Source organism: Camelus bactrianus, chromosome 6, assembly GCF_048773025.1.
Source record: "Camelus bactrianus isolate YW-2024 breed Bactrian camel chromosome 6, ASM4877302v1, whole genome shotgun sequence".
Classification (NCBI taxonomy): Eukaryota; Metazoa; Chordata; class Mammalia; order Artiodactyla; family Camelidae; genus Camelus; species Camelus bactrianus.
Genome location: NC_133544.1, coordinates 33,985,724 through 33,994,550, shown reverse-complemented (window position 1 = coordinate 33,994,550; position 8,827 = coordinate 33,985,724). Strand labels below are relative to the sequence as shown.

Below are 8,827 nucleotides of genomic sequence, written 5' to 3'. Positions count from 1 at the left end.
CCCAGGAGATGATTTAATTGTTGGAATTATCTGACTAAGTTTCAAAGCTGGCTAGCCATTGTTAAAATGTTTTAATAAGCACTTACACATTCTTTTGAAATAAATTTGAAAAAAGAAAATCTCAGCAAAGTAATAGAAACTATAAAAAAGAATCAATATAATTACTGAAATTATAAATCTTGATAAATTGTGGAATGGGGGTGACAGAGGATACAATCAGTGAACTTAAGCATAGAACAACAGAATTTACCCAATTTGAACAACAGAGAGAAAATGTATTTTCTAAAAATGAACAGAGTCTCAGGGACCTTTGAAACAATAACAAAAGATTTAATGTTCATTTCATTGAATCTAGAAGGAGAAGAGAGAAAGTTGAACTGAAAAATTATTCAAAGAAATAATGGCTGAAAACTTACCAAATTTGGCTAAAGACATAAATCTTCAGAGTCAAGAAGTCAAACTAATTTCAAACAGGATAAACTCAAAGAATCCATACCAAGATAACACCATCATTAAATTTCAGAGAGCTAAAGACAAAGAAAACCAACCTGAAAAAAGCCAACATGATTTATAGGGGAACGCCAATTTAAATGGAGACCAGGAGGAAGTGCCACAACATTTTTAAAGTACTGAAAAAGAAAGAATTACCAATGGCACATTTTATGTCTAGGGAAATAACATTCAGGAAGGAGGGGATAAAGACTTTTTCAGATGAATCCATAGCCCAAGTGTGATCATGATACAAAAATCAGACAAATCTCAATTGAGGGACATTCTGCAAAATACCTAACCAGTACTCCTCAAAGCTATCAAGGTTATCAAAAACAAGGAAATTCTGAGAAATTGTCACAGTCAAGAAGAACCTAAGAGACACATGATCACGAAATGTAATGTGGAAACCTCAAATGGACTTGAAACAGAAAAAAGACTTGAAACAGAAAAAGGACGTTAAGAAAAACTAAGGAAAAAGGAATAAAGTACATACTTTAGTTAATATGTCAGTTCTAAAAGTAAGATGTTAACTAATGGCAGAAGCTAGGTGAGGGATATATGGGAACTCTCAGTATTTTCTTTGCAACTTTTCTGTAAATCCAAAACTATTATAAAGTAATTTTATTTTTTAAACATGTTCTTAAAAGATAGTCTTACAACTGAGAAGACAGCAATCCAAAACAAATGGGCAAAATATCTGAACAGACCTTCTGAAAAAAAAATTGCTGGCAAATAAGTACATAAAAAGATTCCCAACATTATTCACTATTAGGGAAATGTGAATTAAGGAGACAATGAAATATCACTAGACATTCACTAGAATGGCTGTAATCAAAGAGACTGACAATGCCAAGGGTTGGCAAGAATGTTGAACAAATGTTACTGGAGATGCAAAATGGTATAGCTACTTCCCAAAACAATTTGGCAGTTTCTTGTGAAGTTAAATATACACTCATGGGAGCCAGGAATCCCATACCTAGATATTTGCCCAAGAGCAATTAAAACATAGCTCAACCAAAACACTTGTACAAAAAAATTTGAGGCCATTTTATTTGTTTAAAATTGAAAAGGCCCCTAATATCTGTCAATGGGCTAGTGGAAGAGCAAATTGTGGTATATCCAGATTATAGAATACTACTTAGCAGTTGTGATGGCTTAGTAATGTGCCGACTTGACTGTGCTGAACTACATTTCCCAGAATTCCTTTTTCATCTATGTTTCTAGTTAGCATGTGCTACTTTTGATGTTTTTGTTTTCCATTGGTATATTCTCTTGGATAAAGCATCTTTTCAAGCCTTCTACCCATTTGTTAGTTGGATTGTTTTCTTTCTGTTGAGATTTGAGAGTTCTTTATATATTCTTTATATATTCTGGATACACATGTTTTGTTGGATATGTGATTTGCAAATATTTTTCCCAGTCTGCAGCTTGTCTTTTTATTCTCTCAGCAGTATTTTATTGTGTATTCACAGAAGTGTATTCACTAGAAAAGTGTTAATTGTGATGAAGTTCAACTTGACAATCTTCTTTTCTTTGATGGATTGTTCTTTTGAAATCGTGTCTGTGCACTTTTAGCCTAAATTCCAGTAATGAAGATTTCCTCCTATGTTAAAAATTGTATTATAGTTTTATGTTTTGAATTTATTTGTATGGTTAATTTTGATCTTTTTGTACAAGGGATGAGGTTTGAGTCAAAATTTATTTTTGCATGTTAAATTATCCCAACACCATTTGTCAAAAAGATGGTCTGTTTTCTACAGAAACTGCATTTGCACCTTTGTCAAAAATCAATTGGCAAATGAACTGAATTCTTCTAAATTGTACACTTTAAAAGTGTAAACATGATTAGTTTTATGCGTATTTTACCACAATAAAATATCAGTTGGTCATATTTATGAGGATCTATTTATGGATTCTATGTTCAATGAAACATCTGTCTGCTCTGTTGATATCTGTATCTGCTCACTCACCAGGACCACACTGCCATGATTATTAAGCTTTTTGTAAATGTTCAAATTGGGTAATGTGATTCATTTAACTTTTTCTTTTTCAAAAAATTTTTTTACCTTTCCCTGTAAATTTTAGAATCAACGTGTCTAGTATATATCTACAAAAATTCCTGTTGAGACTTTTCTTCAATCTGTAAGTTAGTCTCGGGAAAATTGACATCTTAACTATTTTTTCAGGTTTATTGAGGTATAATTGACGAAGAAAATTGTAAAATCATCTTAACTATTTTGAGTGTTTGAATCCAAGGCAGTATGCCTTCTAATATACTTAGGTCATCCTTGAATTGTTTCATTAGTGATTTGTGGTATTATGCATAGAGAGCCTGTTCATGTTTTGTTAGATTTATACCTAAAATTTTCAGGTTTTGGTGCTATTATAAATTATATTATTTTTCAAAATTTTAGTTTCTTGTTGTTCATTGCTAGTTCAGAGAAATAAGATTGGTATTTGTGTGCTGACCTTATGCCCTGCTACCTTCTAAAACGTTTATTAGTTCTAGAAACATATTGGTAGATTCCATGAGCATTTTCACTTAGACAATCGTGTAATCTGTGAATAGGGTCAGTTACATTTCTTTATTTCTGATCTATATGCCTTTTATTTCTTTTGTCTGCTTTATTGCACTGACTATGACTTTTAGTATAACGTTGACTTGTAGTGGGGAGGGTAGATGGTTGGCTTTATTTATGATATTGGAGTGAACACATTCAGTTTCTTACGATTAGCTAATATCTGTGGTAGGTTTTTGTAGCTGTTGTCTATCAGGTTAAGGAAGTACCTTTATATTCCTAGTTTGATTAGTGTTTATGAGGAATGAATTGATGTTGAATTTTGCAAAGTTCTTTTTCTGGATCAATTGATATGATTATGTGTATTTTTCATTATGTTAATATGGTGGATTACATTAACTGACTTTCAAATACTGAATGCACCTTTCACTCCTGGAATAAACATCATTCAGTTATGTTGTGCTATTTTTTCTGTATGTTATTAGATTAGGTCTGATAGTATATTATTGAAGATATTTTGTGTCTGTATTTAAGAGAAATACTTGTCTATGGTCTACTTGTATGTCTTGACAGAAGTTATCAATAATTTGTTACTTTATTATTATTATTGATGTTTTTCAAAGTGAAACTTCTGGGTTTCATTGATTTTCTCTCTTGATATTTTCAAAGATTCATAACTGGGTCACTGATTTTCTGTTTTTTTCTGTTTTCAATTTTATTGATTAGATTCAGTCTTTATTATTTCCTTCTTCTACTTACTCTAGGTTATTTTGTATTTTTCAGTTTTTAAGGTGAAAAAATAGATTAGTCAATTGAGATCCTTCTTCTCTTCTAATATAAGCATTCAAGGGTATAAATTTACCTCTAAGCTCTGCCATAGTTACATCCTACAAACTTCCATTTATTTGGACTTTAATTTTCATTCAGTTCCAAATATTTTCTAATTTCCCTTGTTACTTCCTTTTTAATTGATGTATTATTTAGATATGTTGTTTAATTTTTAGATATTTGAAGAATTTTCTTGATATCTTTCTGTTTTGAGCTCTTTTTGAATTCCATTATGGTCAGAGAACATAATTTGTATGATTTGGTTAATGTTTGGTTTATAATATGGTAGCTTTGTTTTAAGATATAGTTTGTCTATTTTTCTGTATTTTGGTGAATAATCCATAGGATTTGAAAATAACATGTATTCCACTGTTGGGTGGGGGTATTTTCAAAATGCCACATTTGTTAGTTTGTTACTGGTGTTACCTGATTCTTATTCTATATCCTGGTGACCTTCTATGGATTACTGAGAAAAGGCTTTTGAATCTCCCAGCTATAACTGTGGATTTGTTCATTTTTCCTTTCAGTACTATCACTTTTTGTTTCTTCTAGTTTGAAATTCTATTGGTATGTATTATATGCAAACACTGGATTTGGATTGTTGTGTCTTTTTGCTGACTTGAACTTTTGATTATTAGTATGGTTGACTCTTGAACAACAGGGATTTGAACTGCATGGATCAATTTATATGCATTTTTCCCAATAACTGCATATTCCACAATTCACAGTTGGTTAAATCTGGATATGGGGCCACAGATATGGAGGGCCAACTGTAAAGTTACAGTGGATTTTTGACTGGGTGGGGATTGGTGTCCCTATTCCCCTGTCGTTCAAGGGTTTACTGCAATTTCCCTCTCTACCTCTGGTAATTTTACTTATCTGACATAATTTTTTTGATAGAATATATCCACTCTAGCTTTCTACTGATTGGTGTATATATGGAATATCTTTTTGCATCCTCTGCCTTAAAAGACATTTTATTGTAGTAAAATACACATAAAATAAAACTTACCATTTTAACCAAGTTAAAGGGTACAATTCAGTGGCATTAAGTACATTCACAGTGTCATGCAACTATCACCACCATCTATCTCTATAACTTTTTCATTATCCCAGACAGGATCTCTGTACCCATTAAACAATGACTCCATTCTCCCACCCTGCAGCCCCTGGTAACATCTGTTTTACTTTCTGTCTCTAAGAATTTGCCTATTCTAGGTATCCCATATACATGGAATCATACAATATTTGTCCTTTTGTGTCTGGCCCCATTTCACTTAGCAGAATATTCTCAAGGGTCATCCAAGTTGTAGCATGTATCAGAATTTCATTCCTTTTAAGCTTTGCATTCTAACGTATGCATGTACATTTTGTTTACCCATCTGTCTGTTGTAGATGTTTAGGTTGTCTTCAACCTTTGGGCTATTGTGAATACTGCTGCTATGAACATATGATTGAAGTATCTGTTTGGATAAAGCTTTTAGGTATCTAATGAGGAGTGGAACTGTTGTATCATGTAGTAATTCTGTATTTAGCTTTATGAGGACTAAACTGTTCTGCACAGTGGCTAGCCATTTTATATCCCACCAAGAATGCACAAGATTTCCAATTTCTTCAACATCTTCACCCATATTTATTTTCCTGTTTTTTATATTAGCCATCCTAATAGGTGTAAAGTGGCAGATCACTGTGATTTTTTAAAATTTACCTAGTGGCTAATGATGTTGAGATATTTGCATGTGCTCACTGGTCATTTGTATACATTCCTTGGAGAAATGTCTGCTCAAGTCCTTATGAATTTTTTAAATTGAATTGTTTATATTTCAGTGATTGCTGAGTTATATATTCTGAATATTAATACCTTATCAGATATATGCTTTACAAATTATTTTCTCATTCAGAGGGGTGCCTTTTCACTCTCTTGATAGTGTCCTTTAATGGACAAAATTTTTAAATTTTAATGAAGTCCAGTTAATCTACTTTTCTTTTTGTTACTTATACTTTGGTGTCATATTCAAATTACTGACAAATCATGTGTCATTAATATCTTCTTCTAGGTGTTTTTTTTTTTTTCCCTAAAACTGTTAGGGTTTTAGTTCTTACATTGAGATTTTTAATCTATTTGGAGTTTATCTTTGTATATAGTCTAAGGTAACAGTATAATTTCATTCTTTTGCATGTAGGTATCTAGTTTTCCCAGCACCTTTGGTGAAAAATTATCCTTTCTCTGTTAATGGTGTTGACACCCTTATCAAAAATCAAATGACCATATATACAATAGTTTATTTCTGGACTCTATTTAATTCCATTTCTCTATGTATCTGTTTCTCATGCTGGTACCACACTGTTTTCTATTGCAGCTTTGTAGCAAGTTCTGAAATCAAGAAGTGTGAGTCCACCAACTTTGTTTATCTTTTCAAGACTGTTTTGGCTATTTGGGGTCCCTTGAAATTACATATGAACTTAATTATTAAGCATATATTTTTCTATCTATGCAAAAAACATCACTGAGATTTTGATAGGAATTACATTGACTCTGTAGATGGCTTTGGGTGTATCACTATCTAAACAATATTAAGTCTTCCAATCCATGGATATGGGATGTCTTTTTTTAATTTATTTTTAGGTTTTCTTTAATATATTACAGGAATGTTTTATAGTTTGCAGTGTATAAGTCTTTTCCACCCTGGTTAAATTTATTTCTAAGTACTTTATTCTTTTTAATGCTATTTTTATGAAACTGTTTTCTTAATTTCCTTGTTGGATTGCTCATTGTTAATGTATAAAAATGCAACTGATTTCTACATGTTGATTTTATGTCCTACAACTTTTCTGAATTTAATTGCTCTAACTTTTTTGTGGTATATTTAGGACTTCTACATAAAAGATCATTTCATCTGTGAACAGAAATCATTTTTCATCTTCTTTTCCAATTTGGATAACTTTTATGTCATTCACTTCTCTAATTGCTCTGGCTATAACTTCTAATAGAATGTTGAATTGATATTATATGAAAGGCGAGAAGGTTAGCACTCCCCTTGACAAGGATGGAAGAGGCCCTCAGGCCTGACAACATGCATATGGTTAAGGCATTGCCACCTACTTCTTGGCATCTAACCATTGTTTTTATTTGCAAATGATGTGACTGAAAAAGGCATAATTTCCAGAATATATAAACAGCTGATACAACTTAATAACAAAAAACCAAACAACCCAATCCAAAAATGGGCAGAAGACTTAACAAGCAATTCTCCAATGAAGACATACAGATGGCCAATAGGCACATGAAAAAATGCTCAATATCACTAATTATCAGAGAAATGCAAATCAAAACTACAATGAGGTATCACCTCACACCAGTCAGAATGGCCATCATTCAAAAGTCCACAAATGACAAATGCTGGAGAGGCTGTGGAGAAAAGGCAACCCTCCTACACTGCTGGTGGGAATGCAGTTTGGTGCAGCCACTGTGGAAAACAGTATGGAGATTCTTCAAAAGACTAGGAATAGACTTACCATGTGACCCAGTCATCCTGCTCCAGGGCATATATCCAGAAGGAACCCTACTTCAAAATGACACCTGCACCCCAGTGTTCATAGCAGCAATATTTACAATAGCCAAGACATGGAAACGGCCTAAATGTCCATCAACAGATGACTGGATAAAGAAGCTGTGGTATATTTATACAATGGAATACTATTCAGCCACAAAAAACAACAACATAACACCATTTGCAGCAACATGGATGTTCCTGGAAAATGTCATTCTAAGTGAAGTAAGCCAGAAAGAGAAAGAAAAATACCATAAGAAATCACTCATATGTGGAATCTAAAATAAATAAATACAAAATAGAAATAGACTCATAGACATAGAATACAAACTTGTGGTTGCCAGTGGGACAGAGGGTGGGAAGTGACAGACTGGGATTTCAAAATGTAGAATAGATAAACAAGATTATACTGTATAGCACAGGGAAATATATACAAGATCTTGTGGTAGCTCACAGTGAAAAAAAAATGTGACAATGAATATATGTATGTTCATGTGTAACTGAAAAAATTGTACTTTAAACTGGGATTTGACACAACACTGTAAAATGACTATAACTCAATAAAAAATTTAAAAAAATAAAAAGAAGCAAAGAAAAAAAGTCAACAAATAATAAATGCTGGAGAGGGTGTAGAGAAAAGAGAACCCTCTTACACTGCTGGTGGGAATGTAGTTTGGTGCAGCCACTACGGAAAACAGTATGGAAATTCCTCAAAAAACTAAAAATAGACCTACCATGTGATCCAGCAATCCCACTTCTGGGTATATATCTGGAGGGAACTCCAATCAAAAAGATACGTGCATCCCAATGTTCATAGCAGCACTATATACAATAGCCAAGACATGGAACCAACCTAAATGTTCATCAACAGATGACTGGATAAAGAAGCTGTAGTATATTTATACAATGGAATACTACTTAGCCGTAAAAAGAATAAAATAATGTCATTTGCGGCAACATGGATGGACCTAGAGATCATCATTCTAAGTGAAGTAAGCCAGAAAGTAAAAGAAAAATATCATATGATATCACTCATGTGTGGGATCTAAAAAGAAAAAAGAAAAAAAGGACACAATGAACTCATCTACAAAACAGAAACAGACTTGCAGACATAGTAAACAAACTTATAGTTACTGAGGGAAAGGGGGTGGGAAGGGATAAATTTGAGAGTTTGAGATTTACAAATGTTAGCCACTATCTATAGAAATAGACTTTTAAAAATTTTCTTCTGTATAGCACAGGGAACTATATTCAATATCTTGTAATAACCTTTAGTGAAAAGGAATATGAAAATATATGTATATATATGCATGACTGGGACATTATGCTGTATACCAGAAATTGACACATTATAACTGACTGTACTTCAATAGAAAAAAAAAAAAGAATGTTCAATTGAAGGGAAACCATATTTGACATTAGTGATAATGATTAAGC

At 32.5% G+C, this 8,827-nt stretch overlaps 1 non-coding gene across 1 annotated transcript; it reads left to right on the top strand.

Annotated features, from left to right (window-relative positions):
* Window positions 1–6,842: 6,842 nt before the first annotated feature.
* Window positions 6,843–6,968, top strand: LOC123618888 (U6atac minor spliceosomal RNA). The gene has a single exon (XR_006727391.1). It is a non-coding gene; the product is annotated as a U6atac minor spliceosomal RNA (small nuclear RNA).
* Window positions 6,969–8,827: the final 1,859 nt, after the last annotated feature.